This window comes from Chelonia mydas, chromosome 2 (genome assembly GCF_015237465.2).
Source record: "Chelonia mydas isolate rCheMyd1 chromosome 2, rCheMyd1.pri.v2, whole genome shotgun sequence".
NCBI lineage: Eukaryota > Metazoa > Chordata > Testudines > Cheloniidae > Chelonia > Chelonia mydas.
This window is the reverse complement of record NC_057850.1, coordinates 81,506,581-81,527,315: the sequence shown is the minus strand read 5'-3', so window position 1 is coordinate 81,527,315 and position 20,735 is coordinate 81,506,581. Positions and strand designations below refer to the sequence as shown.

Genomic DNA, 20,735 nt, shown 5'->3' with positions numbered 1-20,735 from the left:
CGCATGTTTTGTGCAGTTACCACAGAAGCTGCATTGCTATATGGTCTCTAATGTCATTCTTGTTACTTGGCTTTATTTTATTTGTTCAGAAATCAAAGCTAACGCACATTCAAAAAACCAAAATGAACTAATTACTAACCACCACAAGAGGGGGCAACTGAGATTTGTAAGTGCAGTGGAGAAGTGAATGGTTTTCAGTAGTAGCTGGGCTTGGAAGTGACTGACAAAACAATTATAAAAGAAAAACCTTACCAAATGCAGTAAAATAAGAAAATAAATACATTTTGCAACACACTGAATGTGTTAATTATTCTATTATTCTATTTCTGAGGTGATGCTGATAAAGAACAAAATACGCTTTAAAAATAGCCAAACCATTTTCAAACCATTTTGAGCAGGACCTACTTGTTACTAATTCAAAGAAAAAAGGTTACAAGCAATAACCAAGGTAGCACTCTGCTATGAAATTAATTCTACAACTTTTTACTGGTCTCCACTGATATCCTTAGAAACAAAGTGAATTTGAAGATGGTGGAGCATTTTCTGATTTCTCACAACAATGTAAATCCGCAATAATTCCACTGGCTTCAATAGTTATTCTCAATTAACAATGGTGCAATTAAGCTCCAAAACTGGCCTACTGCATTTGTGAATATTTTGTAGCTGTCTGAGCATGCAGAGTTGTTTATTATTTGTATTAAGGAACTGCCTAGGACCCCCAGTCATGGACCAGGACCCCATTGCGCTATGTACTGAACAAACGCAGAACAAAAAGATGATCCCTGCCCTAAAGAGCTTGACGAATGATCATATAATAAAGTTGACCAGATGTTCTGCATATCAAGCTGTGACAGGCAACTGCCTTCAAATGTCATGCTGAGTTCTGGGTAGATTTTCCTCTATTATCTTCCCTTTCCTCTTTCTCTGGCAGAGAGATTAAAGATCTCTCATAGATTCATAGATATTTAGGTCAGAAGGGACCATTATGATCATCTGGTCTGACCTCCTGCACAACGCAGGCCACAGAATTTCACCCACCACTCCTGCAAAAAACCTCACACCTATATCTGTGCTATTGAAGTCCTCAAATCGTAGTTTAAAGACTTCAAGGAGCAGAGAATCCTCCAGCAAGTGACCCATGCCCCATGCTACAGAGGAAGGCGAAAAACCTCCAGGGCCTCTTCCAATCTGCCCTGGAGGAAAATTCCTTCCCGACCCCAAATATGGCGATCAGCTAAACCCTGAGCATATGGGCAAGATTCATCAGCCAGATACAGATTCATCTGCCAGATACTCTCACCAGAAGTGATAGATTTTCCATTGCTTGATGTCATCCAATCAAGACTGAATGCTGTGACCATTCTCAGGGCAGCCAGGACTGTGAGTCACCTTGTTATCCTCTGCTTCCAACATGAGGGAGTTGTGCCTGTGCATGACTGCGTGCCAGCTCCCTTATAGCACCGGCCTTTCAGCCACTCAGGTGCTCTCCTCTGGGCTACACCTTGCTTTTCAGATTAACAATAGGTGCACCGCAGTTCCCAAGTCCCTTTGAAGCATTCCCCTGTGATATCCAGCCTCTGACAATGACTAATCACAGAAATCCCAGATCCTCTGCCCCCAAAGGTGTCATGTGCCCCAGTTTATTAGTTTTACCTGATATCACCACTCCTGTAAAATCACAAAGCACGTGTGAGCACTTAAAATAAAACAAAAGTTGGTTTCATTAAGAAAGTATGGAGAGTTAACTACAAACAAGATAGATTCATGGAAACAAATCGTTACAATACAAAACAAAATTTTTAAAAATGAACCTAGGTCTAAACTTATTAACCTAGTTACCTTTCCCATCTACAAAAGTAGGTTTCCGCATCCCCCTCCCCTCCTCCAAAGTTCAGTCCATTGCAGAGCTGGCTGGTTTCACAGGGACCAGGATCCATTTTTTTTTGTGAGAACACTCCCTGCTCCCCAGATGTCTCCTCAGTGAAAGGATCCAGAAGGTCCTTCCACCTCTTCTGTTTCAGTATAACAATCTTTTGTCTTTATTCATAGGCAGAGTGATTCTGTGTCTATAATGTTCCTTTTTTATCTCCAAGTGGTTTTGACTGTTTGGAGCTGTCTCTGATGGTTTTCCATTGAAAGTTTTGGGATGGAGCAAGGCTAGACAAGAGAGCCTGACATTACATCAGCAGCTAACCAGGGTGGGATGACAACTTCCTTCCTGAATGGGCAGTCACCTAGACATATTATCCTCTGGTGACCAGCTTTTATGCCAAGTCCATAAAGCATACTTTCAATATATTTACATTATTCCTTAAATATTACTCAGACATATATCTCAGAATGATTATGAATCTTGACAAGTTACAAACTTTCTGGAGATTCCTTACATGTTACTGTTTACGGATAAATATCCTGTAAGATGTGTTTTGGTGTAGTGAGTTTGTCAGGTCTAGAGTGAGAATTGTTTGTGAAGTAGAGGGGACCCTTTGCCAAGGAACCTCTGTCACAGATGCCTTTCTGGAAAATCTGCTTTAGCCAAATGCAAGTTACTGGGCCCAGTACAGAGGCAACGGGGTGAAATTTAATGGCCTGTGTTATACTGGCGGTCGCTTTGATCTAATGGTCCCTTCAGGTCTTAAAATAAAGTGGTATTCATAGAGTTAATCACAGTAAGACCACACCTACTGCTACTGTAAATCAACTTCCAGGCTTCCACCACACCACCTCAAAACTTATCTAGGTAGTGGTCTTGTCAGTGATGAGTAGGACAGACTGCTTGGGGAGGCTGCAAGGGAGGGCGGGCGTGGAGCTGCTGGGTTTGAAGAGCTAGTGCCACCTGGAGCGTGTCCACTTGGCGCTCCATAACATTTAAGAGCTGCTCTGTGGCTTCTTTCTGGTGTGCTGCGTTCCCCTTTAGGTCCCTCTTCTCGCTGTCCCACCACTCCTTCAATTCCTGTTTCTCAGCGTCGGAGTGCATCATCACCTCACGGAGAAAGTCCTCCTTAGTTCTTCATGGCCGCTTTCTAATTCTGCGGAGCCATTCTGCAGCCGATAAGGGAGGCAGGCCTCCCAAGGTCATCTCTGTGAAGTTTAAATGCAACATTTTACAGAAGCACTATTGTTTGCAACACAGACAAAACTGATTCAGTGCTTTAAAACACAGCCAGTACTCACACACATGTCACTAACTGGCTGACCCCAGGCAAGCATACATGAGCCACAAGACCCACAAAATGGTGAGTAGCCACAGGGGCAGGGTGACTCACTCTTCCCAGACCCTGCTGTACACTGAGCAGGTGGCTCTTGGGGAGAGCTAGTGCTGTAGGGGGGGGCTTGATAATCATTCCTGTTCCCACACTTTCCACAGGATGTGATCATTATGAAAGATATCTTGCTGCTAAGGGTGAGCAGGGAATCAAGGGAGGGTCTTCTCCAAGCCTGCGGCTTCTGCCCTGGCCCCTATGCAGCTCGCCTGTGGGCAGCAACAGTCCCGTTACGCCCCTACCCCCACCCGTGACAGCACAGTGGCGCAGGAAAGTTACTGTTAACGGGGCAAGAAACAAAGCAGCTCTGCAGAGGAACCTGCGGCAGCAGATTGCCCAGTATCTCCACGAGAGTTTCCTGGAGATCGCTGAGGGAGATTCCTGTGAAGTGAGGGAGTCTATCAACAGCCTGTTCCGCCGTTCAGAATCGGCATGCGGTGGGAGACAAGCCTGCTTTTTGCAACCCTCCTGCCCCCAACAACTCACTTCAGCAATTCCCAAAATTAGATCTACTTACTAGGAGTCTCTTCTCCTGTTTGTGCTTCACCAAGATCCGACTGCTGTGACTGGCTAGGCTTCTCCGGGGTAGAAAAGAGCTCCTTGCTGCATGCATCTCTGGCCTCTAAGCCATTCTCTGCCTCTGAGTCCCCCTCCCCCTCTTCGTCCAAGATTTCCTCCTCTTGACTCGGTCCGCTCTCGACTGGCATGTGAGCCAACGAAGTACGCGCATGGGCCTTCGCTGTGGAGATGAGGTCACCACCGAGTATCGTGTCCAGCTCTTTGTAGAAGCGGCAGCTCATGGGCGCAGCACCGGAGTGGCGGTTTGCCTCCTACGCCTTGTGGTAGGCATTCTGCAGCTCCTTCACTTTTACCTTACACTGCAATGTGTCTCAGTCATGGCCCTTTTCTATCATGCACCGTGAAATCTGTCCATAGGTATCATAATTCCTATGGCTGGAGCTCAGCTGGGACTACACAACCTCCTCTCCCCAAATGCTAATGAGGTCCAGCAGCTCGGCATTGCTCCAAGCAGGGGATTGCCTGGTGCATGAGCAGGCATGACCACCTGGAAAGATGCGCTGAGACCACTGCACACATCACTGAGCAAACAGGAAGGGGACTTTCAAATTTGCAAAGGAATGTACGGGGTGGGGATGACGGTTGGTCACCTGAGGGCAGGGCAGTAGAGTTCAAACCGATGATCACAGAGGTGAGAACAGGCATTGTGGGACACCTCCTGGAGGCCAATCGCAGCACTGTAATCGCCACGGTGTCTACGCCTCTCGTTGGGGTGGGTTTTTTTAGAGCACTACAACAGCGCAGTTTCTGTGCAGTAAGTGGCTTGGCAGTGTGTACACCTCGGGAGTTACAGCGCAGAAAGCCGCTTTACTGAGCAGAAACTTGCCAGTGTAGACGGGGCCTTATGTATTTCCTTAACTTTAAGAATGTGACACACATGTGTAAGTGCAGGATCAAAGTGTGACAGACTGACAATTTCTTGCAATATCCTGAATGAAGTTTACTGAATTAGGTTAATACCTTTGGGGGCCATTGTATTAAAAATGTAATTATGGAATTGTATATTTCCATGGGAAGGGTAAATAGGAGAACAGCAGGGGGGGATTAGGCAAATTCACTTCTAACATCTCCAGAGGAACTACCCCCACCCCACCCCCAACCACCAGAAGAGGTACACAGGTATTAGTTCAATCTGGATTCTCTGGGGACCAACAGACTAAGAAAGAATTTTTGGATAAATAGCCTGGTATTAAACTGACTCATGACCTTCTTCCTGATCCAGCAAACAGAGAGGATCTCTGCTCCACAGAGGACCCCAATCCTTAGGACAGTGTTGGAAGGACTGGGCCTGCCAAAATCTGAGTTAGAGTTGGGGTTAATTCTGGTAAGATTATTAGTACGAATGTAGGTTCTCTTATTGTTTTTAATGATTTATCTGTAAGGCATTGTACCAATAAAGGGTTAAAAGGGCTGGCTGTTTCTTCCAGGGGTAGTTCTGAGTGAACCTTTCCTGGTCCCTCTCCTAGCTTCTTGAAGAATATCAAGTCAAGTTCAAGGTCTCAGTACTTATCTTCATAGTGCTCTATGGCCTGGGCCCATGATAAAGCTGAGAAGTGACAGGGGAAGGTAGTTCTGCTCACCTGATCCTGAGGCTAGGTGCTGACAAATTAAAACCTGGCTGCAACAGCCCAGTGCAGGGACCCCTGTGCTAGCCAGGAATCAAACAAAGCACTGTCTATTCAGTACATCCCTTTCTAGGATCTCCCTGCCCCACTCATGGAGGGGAGTAGTCTTCTGCTGCCCCTCTAGGGCAGCTCTCTGCCCAATTTGTGCTGCTGGGGCAGGGAAGACAAAGAGGGACCAGGGCTGAGAATCTGGACCAATATGTGAATAAATGTGGATCCAAGTGTCTGAGCTAATGTACACTTAGATAATGTGCAAATGAGTCCTTGCAAAACTAACTTTAAAAATGTGAAGGAAATAAAAGATGAAAGAAGCCAGGATTTATTGTAAGTAGAGCTGGTGGCACCACCTATAATTACCGCTATCCAACATTTCCCTGTATGAAACCCTATTTTCAGTTTATGATTTTCTCAAACATGAACCATTTGGGCTGGAATCTTTTGGACCACATGTCTGCCTCTTTCAAGCTGAAGTTGGTTTGGTTTGTTTGTTTTCTTGAAGTGTCAGCTAAAACTGTTCATTCTGAGAATATTAAGGGAAAATGTTTGACACAAGTTCAAAGAAAACCTCCCAACACTTTTGCTGAGAAGCACTAGTGCTCCCATGCTTTGAAGCAGAGACTTGAAATATGGGGGGAGAGTATCCCTGGTGCCTGGCTGTGCCTTTTGCTATGCCTGTGAAAAACCACCCACATTTGGCCAACTTGTGAGCCTCAGAAACATCTCAGTTCTCACATGCTCAGTAGAGGCTTGCTAGAGCGTAACAGCTAAATTCTTTGAAGATTGTCTGCATCACCTCCTTTCAGCTCCTATAGGCCAACCAGATTGGGCATGTTCCATCCCCACCAAGCTACTGAGCATGCTGCATCTCAGGGTTGCAGAGGTTGAGCAGGACTTTTCCTGTAATTGATCCTCCCATCTGCTGGGGGCCATTGTGTCACAAGCACAAGACCTGAAAGCAGGGAGATTGTATGTTCAATGTTCCCCCGGCTGCCTCACAGGCAGTATGAAGAAGGCAGAAGCAAGAGATTTGAATGCTGACAGAGGAGAGGGGGTTTCAGGAGTCAGAGGATGAGGAATAGCAGAGGGGAAAGAGGACAGGAATTGGTGGGGGCAGGGAGGGCAGAGTTGGACAGAAGTAGAGAGTTGAACAGGGAGCACAAGGAGGCTGAATTAAGGTTGCATGTTAATCTGTATTTGTGCTTTTTTTTAAAAGTTGCTGAATTGCATTTCACTTTGTTTTCATAACACTGGGCATATAATGAAAGATCTAGCAACACATACTTGCAAGGGTGTGACGTTCAGGTTACTGTGGGAAATGAATGAATTTTGTTTCAAGTGGGTGTAAAATCTCACCCTAGATGTTGTAGTAATACATTTGACATGTGATAGAATTGCTTCCTATATTGAAGTTTCTTAGGCATTTAGTACTCAGTATTAGGACAATATGATGTGTGCAATGAATACATGTGCATTTCCAATTGAAGTCAGCACATATTTGATCTGATTCTGCAACCAATGTATTCTGAGGGTATGATGGGAACCAGCATTAATGTCCAAATTAAAGCTGTCCAAGGTTAGTTTTAACTCACGTATTTCTTTTCTCCAGGATGTCTTTCTGGGGGAAACTATATATATACCCCTGGTTTGGGGCAAAGGGAAGGACAAGTCTCAGCCTCTTTGAAGGACATGCTGGCCAAACTGAAAGCACTAGAGTTCTGATATGTGTGACTTCATGCACTTTAGATGTTTGATTTGTGTAATTTAAATGAAAGACCCCTATCAATGCAGTTCTAATTTAAATTACACAAGAATCAAGGATACAGGATGTGTGACTTCTGGCGGAATAAGGAAGAGTGTTGAGTGCTCATCAGATATACCACTGTCCTTGAAACAAAAATAAGTGGTTATTTTAAGTAACCATAAGCGATACTCATGTGCAAGCCAAAGGAGATTGGATATTAAGAGATAAAGATTAGACAACAGCAATATGCCTTGCATTATATAATGTAATCCAGCATGTCGGATATAACTGGATGTGGCATAAATGAATAGCAACAGGTCTAGAAACGTTAATGTGCTGAAGGTTTCTTAAAGTGTAACTTTATAAATAACTCTGAATCACTTTGTTTTAAAAAAATTCAAGTTATCTTTTATAAAAATGGAGATCCTGTTGTGTATGCTAAAAACATAATATGCAGAAAGTAAACAGAAACGTTCAGCAAGGTAAAATGGACACCTTACTTGAGTAAGAATTGTACGATTTGACCTCTTGAGTAGCAAATACAAAAATTCTGGCCATTTCCAGGTACTGGTTGTGCTTAAGGGGAGGGGCACTTGTGAGTGGTTATATCTTTCTTTGTACACTATTGTATGCTTTTAGATACTCAGAGAATGACTGTGAAATAGGAATAGCTCCCCTACCCGAATAACTAAAGAAGAAAACTTTAAATGGTCAAAATGTACACGAAGTACCGATTTCATAGAAACAAAAGCTAGACTTTGAGCAAAACTCTGCATTTTAATTATGCCAGTGTAATGATGGCGTAAATCCATTAAAATCAATGGTGTTATTCTGGATTTACACCAGTGTAATTGAAAAGTTTATTTTAAAAAAAGAAACCATTAAAAAAATTAAAAAAGAAACAATACCAAATTGATCAGTTAACGTCCTCACACTCAACCATCTTACAGCATTACCAGATTCATACATAACTTACATGATTCGCTTTAAAGGTGTTTCACTGTAAAAAACCAAAAGGACTCATTAAGAGACCCAATGCTAAGGAATTAGTTCTTATTTTATCATGTTAACTGACATATTTACCCAACTTAGAAAAACTGAGAGATTTCAGAGAAACATCTTTGTATAAAAAGCCCCCAATTTTGCAGTTATGCATGCGCATGAGTAGTTCCAATGAAATCAATAAGACTGTAAGGTTTTGGGGGAGGGATCATCTTTTTGTTAAGTGAATGCACAGTGCCTAGCACAATGGGGTGTTGTGCTAAATTCATTGCTTCAGTGTGGCTGCACTGGAGAGGAATTTGAGCCACTGTCTTTTGCATTCACTTTGCCCATAGAAATGCTGTATTGGGGAATTGGGGTATAAGTGTTCCTATATTTATGTATTTAAATTGTATAAAATGTAAAAAAAAAAAAAAAATCATATGTGCCACATGCCCAGAGAAATATAGAATCCATGCAAAGGATTTCTATGACTCTGTGAAGGTTTAAGAGATACCATTCCTCTAGGATCAGAGGCCTGCAACTTGTTGGCTGATTAGCTCTGCCTGCAGCACCTGAGAGATAGAACTTAATTACCTGACCCTTGTAAAAGAAGACAGCAGGAAACAGAGGAGAAGGATTGCAATTCCCCCACAGAGCTGAGGGGCTATGCTCCTAGTGGACTGCTACTGAACTAAGGAATTGGTCCAGAAATCAAATGGAGAGAAGGGAGATTGTGTGAAGTCCTTTATTGCTTAGGCTCTGAGGTAAGAGCTAGAAAACTTTGGGTTGCTGAAGTTACTGGTGTGAGGGATAGACTTGGGCAAGGAACTGCTTGGCCTGCACAGACATTTGAGGGAAGAGTCTGTGAAGTTTTGTTAAGAATGCTTAAAAATAAGCCAGCTAACACTGCTGGAAACTGCTTCCCTGGATTCCTTGAGAAAGCTCACACAGAATTACTCCGGGGAGTGAGCTTGCTCAGCAAGAGCAAAACATGGTCCAGTAGGAAGAGGGTGCTGTAAGACTGACCCCAATCCTTTTAGACACCAAGACCATATTTGATGCCCACTCTCAGGAGTATGATGTAGACTTATTCCAGTTTTACTCTGCTATTCAGTGTTTCGGAGCAATGTATTGTACTACTTTGCAAACAGCATGGGAATAATAATAATAAAAAAAACCTACTTAAAGTCCCCATTAAATAAAACACTTCCATGAGCACAGTTTGTTGCTAATTTATCCTGATAAAAATGGAATTCAGAATTCCTTTAATGCAACATGCAAATTGGAACTTTTAGGTAATAATGAAATCCCCTTAGCTCTTCAACGCCATTTGTACATACACTTAATAACTGAATTTTTAGCCAGCAACTGAAGGCCTGAGTTTTAAGTGCCACTTTATAATTTTTTTAAAAATGAAAAAACAAAACAAAAAAACTTATTAAAATGAAGGAAGATTGTATTGTAGTGACAAAAAGATACATTTGCAGGGGTCTGTACCCTGCTCAGAGTTATCAGTTTTCCTTAAATGTTTCCAGTTATTGTCTATAAAGTGTAACATGCTTTAATTTCCTCATGTATCAGATTCATCTGTCAAAGTTCTTCAGGAATTCAGCTCATTCATCTTCAGAAATCTGAAAGGGTTTCTTTTTGTTTTCTTCCTTGGTCATCCATCAGTGAATCCATAAAGATGCCCAACGGAAGGAGGAAAGCCAAGTTGCATCTTTTGTCTCCACTCCCCGTTCGTTCTTTCTGTTCATTCTCCTGCTCACACACATACTTCATTGCCTTTTTATTAGTAGTGGTTGTATTAGAGTTGCATAGGAGCCCCAGTCCTTTAGCTAACTAATTAAATAAAAATTGTTTTATAGTTGTATAAATAATGACCATCCCTTATGGGAGTTAAAATAATAAACAGCTGAGAGCTAAATTTTCAAATAATATTTAATGATACTTTGCATAAACAACTATTTACACATGACTAGTACACAAACCTTCACTGATGTCCGCAAATGGTGAGGCTACGTTGAACTGTTCAGACAATAGGAACTGCACCAAAATTCACTCACTCCTTATGCTGATTTTAAGGGAATACAGCAGTCAAGAGGTAAAGAGGAGGGTGCCCTGAGTAGAAGCCTGACTAAGTAAAATTAACTACGCATACAAGAGGCAGAAATACTTGTCTCTGTATATGAGCACACAACTGAGCCCTAAAGTCCAAATTCTGCTCCTTATATCCAAATGAACTCCATTGACCAGTATTAGTGAGAACAGAATTGTCCTATGCTGTATATACTCTTTGCTTAAGTATTTCATTTGCTAATGTGAATCTGTAAACCTTGGTGTTTAATTTGAAAATTAAATATCAATTCTATAAAGTGTGATTTAGGTAATCAAATGATAGACTTTACTAATTTTAACAAGATCACGTGAGTGGGATTTATGGTAATGAAATTTCAGATCCTAAAACATTAACTTGCTTTGCAATTTATTTATTTTTTGTTAACTGCTTCCTGATACAAATATGAAACTATGAACTCATTTGTTTTAAATCAAACATTACAAATCGTTGTACTCCATGAGATTCTCTAATTAAGAGAAATGTTGAGCTCCGTTACACTATTTTCTCATTTTTAATACATATTTGTATTAAAATCACTGTCAGCTGTTTAATATTTTTATGAAGGTTTTACCTCCGTCCTTTGAGGCAAATTCACACACGATGTAAGCAGATGCAACTCCAGATCCAAATGTGACCTCACAGTTGAAAACAAGTAAAGGTACTCGTGAGAGGCGGTAATTCTCCTCCTCCCAAAAGCACTTTTACAAACACTGGGAGCAATACAGCAGCATCATTCACTCCTGACCATGGCATTTTCCTCCATAACCAGGCTGGAGGTAATGTTCCTACATCCCATGAAGGCAGAAAATGAAATGTCAAATTTTATAAATGCCTGAATACAAATGCAAGAAGTTTAAATATGAAGATAGGTGAATGTGAGTGCTTGGTATTAAATGATATTGCTATAATAAGAATCAGAAAATTGGTAGAAGGATAAGCAATGGGACACAGTAAAACCAGTGTACAAAAAATATAGTAATGACAGTAGTTTGCACTGGCAGGAGATGCGGTGGCACTTCATCTGAAAGAAAACACAGAATAAAATATAGTAAAAAAATTTAAATGAATCAGACAGTACCACAGAATCTCTAGGGATAAAATTCCATGCATGAATAATAAGAATATAGCCATAGGAATATGCTACTGACCATCTGACTGTGATGGTGACTGTGAAATGCGCAGGGCGATTAGAGCGGCTACAGAAAACCCAGTAATAATGGGGGATTTCAACTGTCCCCATATTGATTAGGAACTTGTCACCTCAAGATACAGAGAGAAAATTTCTAGAAACTCTTAATGACTGCTTCTTGTAGCAGCTAGTCCTGGAACCTACAAGGGGAGAGAATTCTTCATTTAGACCTAAGTGGCACACAGGATCTGATCCAAGAGGATCAGCAAAAGACACAAAAACTAACAGAAATTTTTCTTTTAAGTACATCAGAAGCAGGAAGCCTACCAAACAATCAGGGGGGCCACTGGATGATGGAGGTGCTAAAGGAGCACTCAAGGAAGACAAGGCTGTTGTGGAAAAGCTAAATTAATTCTTTGTATTAATCATCATTACAGAGGATGTGAGGGAAATTCCCACACCTGAGCCATTCCTTTTGGGTGACAAATCTGAGGTGTTTTCCCAGATTAAGGTGTCAATAGAGATGGTTCTGGAACAGAATGATAAATTAAACAGTAATACGTCACAAGCACCAGATGCTATTCACCCAAAAGTTCTAAAGGAAGTCAAGTATGAAACTGCAGAACTACTAACTGTACAACTGTGGTATGTAACATATTGCTTAAATCAGCCTCTGTACCAGATGACTGGAGGATCGCTAATATAATGCTGATTTTTAAAGAAGGCTCCAGGAATGATCCTGATAAATACAGGCCAGTAAGCATAACTTCAGTACCACATAAACTAGTAAAAACTATAGTAAAGAACAGAATTATTAGACAAGGAGATAAACACAATAGGATGGGGAAGAGTCAACACAGCTTTTGTAAAGGGAAATCATGCCTCACCAAACTACTAGAATTATTTGAGGGTGTTAACAAGCATGTGGCCAAGTGTGATGCAGTGGATATAGTGCACTTTCAGAAAACCTTTAAGAGAATCTGGTAAAATTTATTAAGCAAAGTAAGCAGTCACGGGACAGTTAAGTGGAAAGATCTTCTCATGGAGCAGTAAGAGGTTAAAGACATTGTTTTTATGTACAATGTCCCACCATTTAGGTAGTCAGCCTATACATCTGACTGATATTGATCGTATTTGCATTATTTTCTCTGGCATCCTATCATCTGTTTATCTTTTATAATTTCTGCACTGTAATCTTTCTGACTGCAGCCAATCCTGCATGCTGCCCTTCACCCACTCCTTTAAGTCTCAGTTAAAAAAAATTTGGGAAAGTTGCAGGAATACACAGCTGAGTATTACAGCTGAACTGCTAAAAGCCTATGGGACAAGTGCTATCAGAGCATTAGGAAAAATGTTTAAGATACAGGAGCAAGAGGAGGTATCAGATAGCTGACTAAAGGCCATAGTTGTACCAGTCCTGAAGAAAAGAGATCCTGCTGAGCCAAATAATTATAGACTATAACAAGGTTCAAAACAGAACCCTGGGGGGAAGGATAGCTCCGTGGTTTGAGCACTGGCCTGCTAACCCCAGGGTTGTGAGTTCAAACCTTGAGGGGGCCATTTAGGGATCTAGGGCAAATACTGGGGATTGGTCCTGCTTTGAGCAGGGGGTTGGACTAGATGACCTCCTGAGGTCCCTTCCAACTCTGATATTCTATGATTCCAAGACCTAGATAAGTCCATGGAGGATAGGTCCATCAATGGCTATCAGCCAGGATGGACAGGGATGTTGTCCCTAACCTCTGTTCCCTGGCGACAGGGAATGGATCACTTGATGATTACCTGTTCTGTTCATTCCCTCCGGGGCACCTAGCATTGACCACTGTCAGAAGACAGGATAGCGGACAAGATGGACCTTTGGTCTGACCCACTATGGCCGTTCTTATGTTCCTAGATATAAGCTTATTATCAGTACTGGAAAAATCATCATGAAAGTAATTGTCAACAGATTAAGGCCAGTAATAGGCAGGAGGTAATTGCTAATTTATACATGTAAAGTTCAATAGCTTTTGTTTGTAGGACTTTCTTTTTGTTCATTTCTTGTTGCACTTTTGTGATTGACCCTTCCCCTTGTGCAGACTCAAGTTTGCCTCCTCCTCACAAAAACTGTTGTTTGTTATTACTTTAGATTATTTACATGTGAAATGCTAAATCATGAAATTGAGGTTGCAGGAAATGATAATGTAAAAGCTAATCTCACATTATTTCAAACGTTTATGTATTCTGTTGTGTCACTTTGACCTTTTCCTAGTTAAGGACTCTGGTCTGCAAGCAGTGAACTTTCCCCTCAGCAGGAGCTGTAATAGAAGCACTTCTGAAAGCCGAAGAAAGGCTCTTCTGTTTCACTTGAACAAGTTTTTAAAAAAAGGTAGAGAATGAAATACAGGGAGCCTTCCAAATCTTATTCGTTTGCAGACTTAGGGAATAATTTAAAGCAATTTTTAAGACGCTTTCTCTTGAAGAATTTTGTTGTTGAAAGATTTAAAATCTGTATTTAAAAACTTATTGAATTAGTCACAGCCCTAATGCAAGGTGCAGTGGAGAAAACAAAGATGAGAAAATCAAGCTCTGCACCTCTTCCACCCCTCTAAAAAGACGCTGCTAGTTCTTTCCTAATACTCCTAGGAAAGCTCCAAGGCTTCTCTTCCTCCTAATACACCCCAATTTATTGCTGCTCTTCCTAATTCCCCCCCCCCCCAAAAAAAAACCTTCCAGGGCTGCTCCCCCACTGACTCCTAATTGCCAATAAAAAAATCCATAAAACTTTCCCCCAAAACCTGTGCTCCCGCCCCCCCCATGGACTAACTAATCCCTACGAAGCCCTCCAAACTGCTCCAGCACCACCTCCCCCAAACCTCCCGCCTCATCCCACTCCGCAAATACTTGGAGCTCCCCACCTACCTCGGCCATCCCGCGCGCTGTTGTGGCTCCGGCTGCCCGACCCGACGGTGACCTACCCTAGTGCCCCCCAAATCCAGCGCCGCCCCCTATAACCCCTTCCATGCTCCCACACACAGACAGCGGGGCTGCCTTGGCCTCGGGGGCGCCCCCCTCTGGCCAGGGGCTGCTCGGGAGGGCCTGACGGGGTGGGGGGTGGTAACACTTCGGCCGCCGCTGCAAGGGGAGCTGCTGCCGCCGCCGCCATGTTAGGTCGGGACGCTGAACTCGCGCTCCGCTGAGGCGGGAGGTGCCGCCGGGGGCGGGGAGCGCCCCCGCTGTCCGGCTCCGCCCCGCGGCCTCTGAGTCGGGCGGCGGTCGGTCGGGAGGGGGAGGTTCCGCGGGCGCATGGGGCGGCCGCAGCGCCAGTGAAGGCGGGGGAGGCAGGAGGCAGAAGGCCGGCCGGGCGGGGGAGCTTCCTCCTCCTCGCAGCGAGTCTCCGCGCGCAGAGCGCGTCCGGATCCCTCCTCCTCCTCCGCTGCCCGGTCCGGCGGCGGCCCCGGGAGGAGCAGGGGGCTCGAGTCCTTCCCTGCCGGAGCGGCTTGAGAAGCAGGTGAGAAACCGGCCGCGCCTTCACCCCCGGAGAGGCTGCGGCGGCGCCCGGAGAGCGATAGGCCCCAGTCCCTCCCCCCTCCGGAGCCCCCAGTCAGCGCGGCCGCCTCCCCCGCCCGGGCGAGCCCCTTCCCCCCCTCCGGCTCCGTGTCCCTGGCGGAAGGGGGCGGGGCGCCGCCCAGCGTCCTACTGCCCCCCTTGGGTTGACAGAAAGTTCCTGGTAACTTTTCCCTGCCCAGTGGGGAGCAGAGCCCGTATGCCTGGCCGGGCTGGGGGGTGGCCGCACCCCAGGGGACTATCTCTGAGGCGCGGGGGGGCAGGAGGGTCCCGTTGGTGGCTTCCCCTCTGCCCGTCAGTCCCGTTCCTTGCAAGGGTGGCAGGGGCCGCTGTCTGTTGGCCGCTTGAAGCCTGGCAACAACTGCTCTGGGGAGAGGGGTCTCTGCCTTCCCTGGCTTGCTTTGATTGAAAACCACAGCGTGTCTCATTGTTTTGAGAGGGGGCGAAAGAGCAAACAAGTTTATTGGAGGCTCCACTTTTCATTTTCACTTACCACTCCTTTAAGTTTCCTCGACATTTCTCCACCAGGGCGCATGTTGGGAGGTGTATGGTCAAGGTTTTTTCCCTTTCCCCTTGTAGTCACACCAGCATATGTTTTACACTGGTATTGATGGAAGAGCGTTTGTTTCTTGGCTTTAATTTTGACCACCTTGGCTCATAATGAGCCATATCCAGTATAGCATGGTCCAAGGCTGAATTGCTTCTTTTATCAGTTCAGTGCAAACCCCCCCGCCCCCCACTATATTAAAGAAGCACTGTGTCTTGAGAATCTAAACCAGCAAAGTCAGGAAATCGAAAATTGATTTCCAAATCAACTAACTTGACACCATTGTCTAATTATTATGTAGTATTGTATATTCTGTTTATTGTTGGGCATTATTACATCTGTGTGTCTAGCTGAGGCATGGTTACTTTAAATTTCTTACTTTTATATATATTTTTCAATCACAACACTTCACCAAGTCTTTATTTATTTATAAATAAAATAATTAAAAGCATATATAGAGAATTCATAGGCCTCCAGTCCTGCAGAGGCTTGTCCTTAACTTTAAGCGCTGTGAGTAGACACACTGACTTGAATGGGACTATTTGCACTACATAAAGTTAAGCATGTACCTGAGTTCCCATAAGATAGGGGCAATATAGTGTGTGTATATATACATCTTATGCCTTAATTGAGATACATGCACTTGCTTGCACTTATTGTAATGTATGGTTTCAGAGTAACAGCCGTGTTAGTCTGTATTCGCAAAAAGAAAAGGACCACAAGTACTCCTTTTCTTATTGTAATGTATGCAACTCTATACAACCTGTACACACACTGATATGGAGTGCTGCGCTTTGCGTTGTCGGAGTGCAATGTAACACTATAGAACTTTATTCTCAGGACAGATTTCCCCAAACATACCAAAGAATTTTTGTCCTCATTTAAAACTAAGTTTGTTTGTTCATGTTAAAATTAACTATTTTTAAGATAGTCTAGAGCAAACCTGTCTGAAAACAGTTTGTAATGTAGAGAATATTGGTGGGGAATGAAGTTGTTTGCTTTTTTCACATGCTGACAGGTTCATAAAACTAAATGGAATTTTATGTCATTTCACACACAGAATTAACCTTCGGCCACAAATCCAAGATGTGAAACTTCACTGTAAACCATAACTTTTTCTCTGAGAAATTATAAGAGCGTGAAACAGACATTGATAATTAATTTGCTTTCAAATATAGTTAGTGTAACTACCAAAGTTCTGTAATACAGTTTTAACACAGCTGTTTCTACTGACTTAATAAATTGCAAAATTGACTCCTTTACTGAACAGTAGAACTTTGGGCCTGAGCCTTATTCTTAAGCATGTACATAACTTTATTTACAAATGGTTCCATTGAATTCATGTGCATAAAGCTAAACATACACAAAAGTTTTGTAAAATCAGGTAGTTGATCTGTAGTCGCAGGACAAGGTAGTGTTTGTGACATAAATGAAGCTTACACGTCAGAAGGACTATATCAAGTTTCCAAGAAAAAACAGTACGGTGCATGCAATTAAGTTTACAAGACAAAAACTTGAGTGTAAAGCACTGACAGTGATTGCTCAGGTCTTTTGTTTGGTTTTCTTAAGTCTTTCATTACTTTGGATTCAAATCCTGAATGTTTGAAGTTGATCCATGTCAATGGGAGCATGATTGGGCCCTAAGTATATATAATTTGTATTTTATATTATAAAGTGGATTTTATTTTATTTATTTTTTTGTCCTCAATCCATCTATGCCTGCAACTAACCTGGTATTCTGGCTCTATAGAAAAAAACAATTACTGTAAATCTAAAAATATATTTAAACTGCCAAACTTTCTTAAGCCAGCAGGAGAGTGGGGTGGGGGCAGGTATTTTTTCACGCTTTGTGTGTATAAAAGATCTTCTACACTTTCCACAGTATGCATCCAATGAAGTGAGCTGTAGCTCACGAAAGCTTATGCTCAAATAAATTGGTTAGTCTCTAAGGTGCCACAAGTACTCCTTTTCTTTTAGGGTGGATGAGGTTATACCTTTTATTGGACTAACTTCTGTTGGTGAGAAGGACAAGCTTTCGAGCATACGCAGAGGTTTTCTTCAGCTCTGGGAAATTAAGCAGCTGTGGGTGCAGGATTGTTCATGGGTTACAGGTTACAAAAGCCATAAATGCAGTGTTTCTATTCAGTCCATGGTTTTTAGTGTCTAGCAAAGTTATGAATTTAAGCTTCCAGGGTCATCTTTTGAAAGTGTTGTGCAGGTTTCCTTTGAGGATGAGGACTTATAGGTCAGATATAGTGGTAGCCTTTAGGGAAAAATATTGCAATTGACGTGTTGTAGAGTATCTGGAAACAGTGACGTTGGCAAGTAACTTCAGACTTTAAATCTGACCTATATTATATCAAAGTAACAGAATAGCAGAATGTCTTCTTCGAAACATCAAGGTTTTTTTTTTTAAACTAATATTCATATAACATAACAAACAAGAACATTTTCTGCTCTAGAAAGCAATTTTTTTTGTTAGATGGGAGGCTTTACCTTCTTGTTCTGATATGCAATATACTTTCAGCAACTCCAAGAGAATAAATCAGAACTGTGTGTGTTGTTCCACTGTGGTAAATGTGTGTTGTTGTTACATGTTGGTAAATGTCTGTTTTGTGACAAATGTCAGTTTATATAACCAAAGCTTGCTTTATGAATTAAGTGGTAACATGACTTTGTGTTCTATATTTTCTGTTTTAAAAACTACTTATGGACAAAAGAAAAACATAAGCGACACGTTTTCAGTAGACTAGTCCAGATGTTCATGCCACTACTGGGAAAAGTATGCTGTTTCATCTTTATTCATTGTTTGTTGGACTGACTACACTATTTCCATAATCTGAACACAGTTTGAACAAGCCATTTAATGTTAAGAATTTAAAAATTAATGTCCGTGCCAAAACAAACACTATCACAAGAACACTAGATTATTCTACTAGGTTTTGACTAAACCAACTCTGTCAAATAGCATGCTTCCCCACCACCCCTTCCCATCCTCCCAAAAACCCAAACAAACATTAGCTGTGTTTGAGAGATTCTAGAAGAAAATGCTCTGAGAACAGTTCTTGTGAAGGGTGTTATACACAGAGCAGATTCAGCACAGACAGTGGAAATGCAAAGTGTCCCACGCCACCCTACTAGTGTGATTTAATCCTTCTCCTGCAGTCACCATCTCTGAGTGAGAAGGTAGGCTAATCTTCATGTTCACTTAAATCTCTGGCCTCTCTGGGAATGTCAGCAAGAGTGCTATTTATGATGGTGGCTTTTGTGTTGTGGCAATCACTAATTCTTTTTATATAAACCATTTCACAGCTGTGGTATGGTAACCACTTTCTGTGGCTTCTATGCTAGGAAAGATTCAAACCAGTGACTGAGATCTCAGAGGCCCCATATTGCATTACTAGTTGTCACCTTCTGTGAAAACGCATCTGGAAAAGTGCCCAGGTGTATTTTAGACTTTATGATAATGATGTTGTTGTCGTCGTCTTCTTGGCCAAGTATTTAGATTTTAGTTTTGAAGAGCTAAATCTTGGTTCTGTTGAAGTAAAGGACTCTGCTAGGTGCTCATCTAGCAAGCAAATGTAAGTTTTTGCATAAGCACATTAGTAGTCCTATTGAAGTCAGTGAGACTACACCAATGGATAAAGTTAAGCATGTGACAGCTATTTGCGAGATCAGGGGCTAAGATGTTAGTAACAGAAATAAACTTGTTTATAAATGGGTTTATGTTAATATGGTTTTTGGTTTAAAATATTGCTTTCAGACAAAAGTTTGAGTAAATGGATTGGCCTTGCCACATGCGCTGGAGATCAACAGACTTAGTTTTCAGTGTATATCTGTGTCTCCTTAGGGGTGTTAAAAATCCACACCCTCAAGACACGTAGCTATGCCGACTTAATTCCTGATGTAGACAAGAATTCTTCCATTGACCTAGCTACTGCCTTTCGGGGAGGTGGATTAACTACAGTGACAGGAATACCCCTCCATTGCTCCGTGTTTTTAAGAGTATACAGACCCACGTGGTCTGTCAGCCAACAAAAGAAGTTAATTCCAAAATCAAGGACCTTTCTCTGAGAGCTCTAATTTCCTGATGTACCACAGTGGGGATTGACAGTGAGAGTGCCTTGGTTCATCTCGGCTGTCGGGACTGAGGATGGGGATGGAGATTTGTTTTTCTTGTCAGGAGTAGTAATATGTAGTGTTACAGGATATGGTTAGAGAGTGCAGAGGAAGTAATGACCACTAAAACCTCAGACTGATATTTGTTTTTCAATTTCTTGAATACTCCAGGAGGCTGCACAGGAAATTAGATAATTTTTTTCCAGTGTGGCTTTGTTTTCTGTTTGCATTTTGGGAGTGGAGACAACTTGCTGGGTTTCTTGTGATCTTGAATGTGCTTCAGAGATATGTGCCACATATGTTAAATATTCAGACCACGTCTACGCTACCATTTATGTCGCTCAGCAGTGTGGAAAAAACACACACCCAAGAGTGACATAAATTTTGCCGGCATAAGTGGTAGTGTGCCCAGCGCTATGTTGGTGGGAGAGTTGCTCTAGCTGACATAGCTATTGCCGCTTGTTAAGGTGGTTTTATTGTGTTGACGGGAAAGCTCTCTCTCGTTGGCATAGTGATCTTACAGCAGCACAGCTGCATCGGTACAGCTGTGCTGCTGTGAGCTCGTTAGTGTAGACATGGCCTCAAAAATGTTTCATATGAGAGCAAACTGTTGACCAGCTCAGCTGTGTAAACTTTAAATACTGACGCTGCTGCTGCATTTAAAATGATTCCGCACACAAATGATTGGTACTTCAGGGCAAAATCTCCTGTGGATAAATCTGCATGCCCACTGAATACTGTGTGTTCTTTACACTAGATATTAGAGAAGAATGGAAAAGAGTAAAGAACACTTTAATAGCATTTACCTACCTGGCCTGATCCTACAGACTAACACGTAAATAACCTTACATGACAACCCCGATTGACAAGGTGGTTGCTCACATGAGCAAAGTTACTTGTATGTAAATCTTTGCAGATCAGGCCTATAGCTCACTTCTGAGGAAACTTGTGGGAGATTTTGTTGTTAGCAATCCGATATTTAAGGCTGGTTAATATTACTATAGAAACAACCATGCTGGAAGAGGCCCAGGTCCTCCATTGTTACTTTCTCTTCTGTGCACGTGTTTCTTCGCAATCTCATAA

The 20,735-nt window shown here is 42.4% G+C and overlaps 1 protein-coding gene and 1 long non-coding RNA gene across 2 annotated transcripts in view; one reads left to right on the top strand and one right to left on the bottom strand.

Annotated features, from left to right (window-relative positions):
- Window positions 1-9,630: 9,630 nt before the first annotated feature.
- On the bottom strand, window positions 9,631-14,480 carry LOC119565608. The gene is made up of 2 exons (XR_005224362.2): window positions 14,342-14,480; window positions 9,631-11,332 (listed from the first exon to the last, which is right to left on the bottom strand). It is a non-coding gene; the product is annotated as an uncharacterized LOC119565608 (long non-coding RNA).
- A 309-nt stretch (window positions 14,481-14,789) lies between these two features.
- Window positions 14,790-20,735, top strand: part of YES1 (YES proto-oncogene 1, Src family tyrosine kinase) — a 68,767-nt gene continuing 62,821 nt past the window's right edge. The window contains exon 1 of the mRNA XM_037892784.2: window positions 14,790-14,930. The gene's annotated coding sequence lies outside the window, so the exon portion shown is untranslated. The remainder of the gene's footprint in view (window positions 14,931-20,735) is intronic.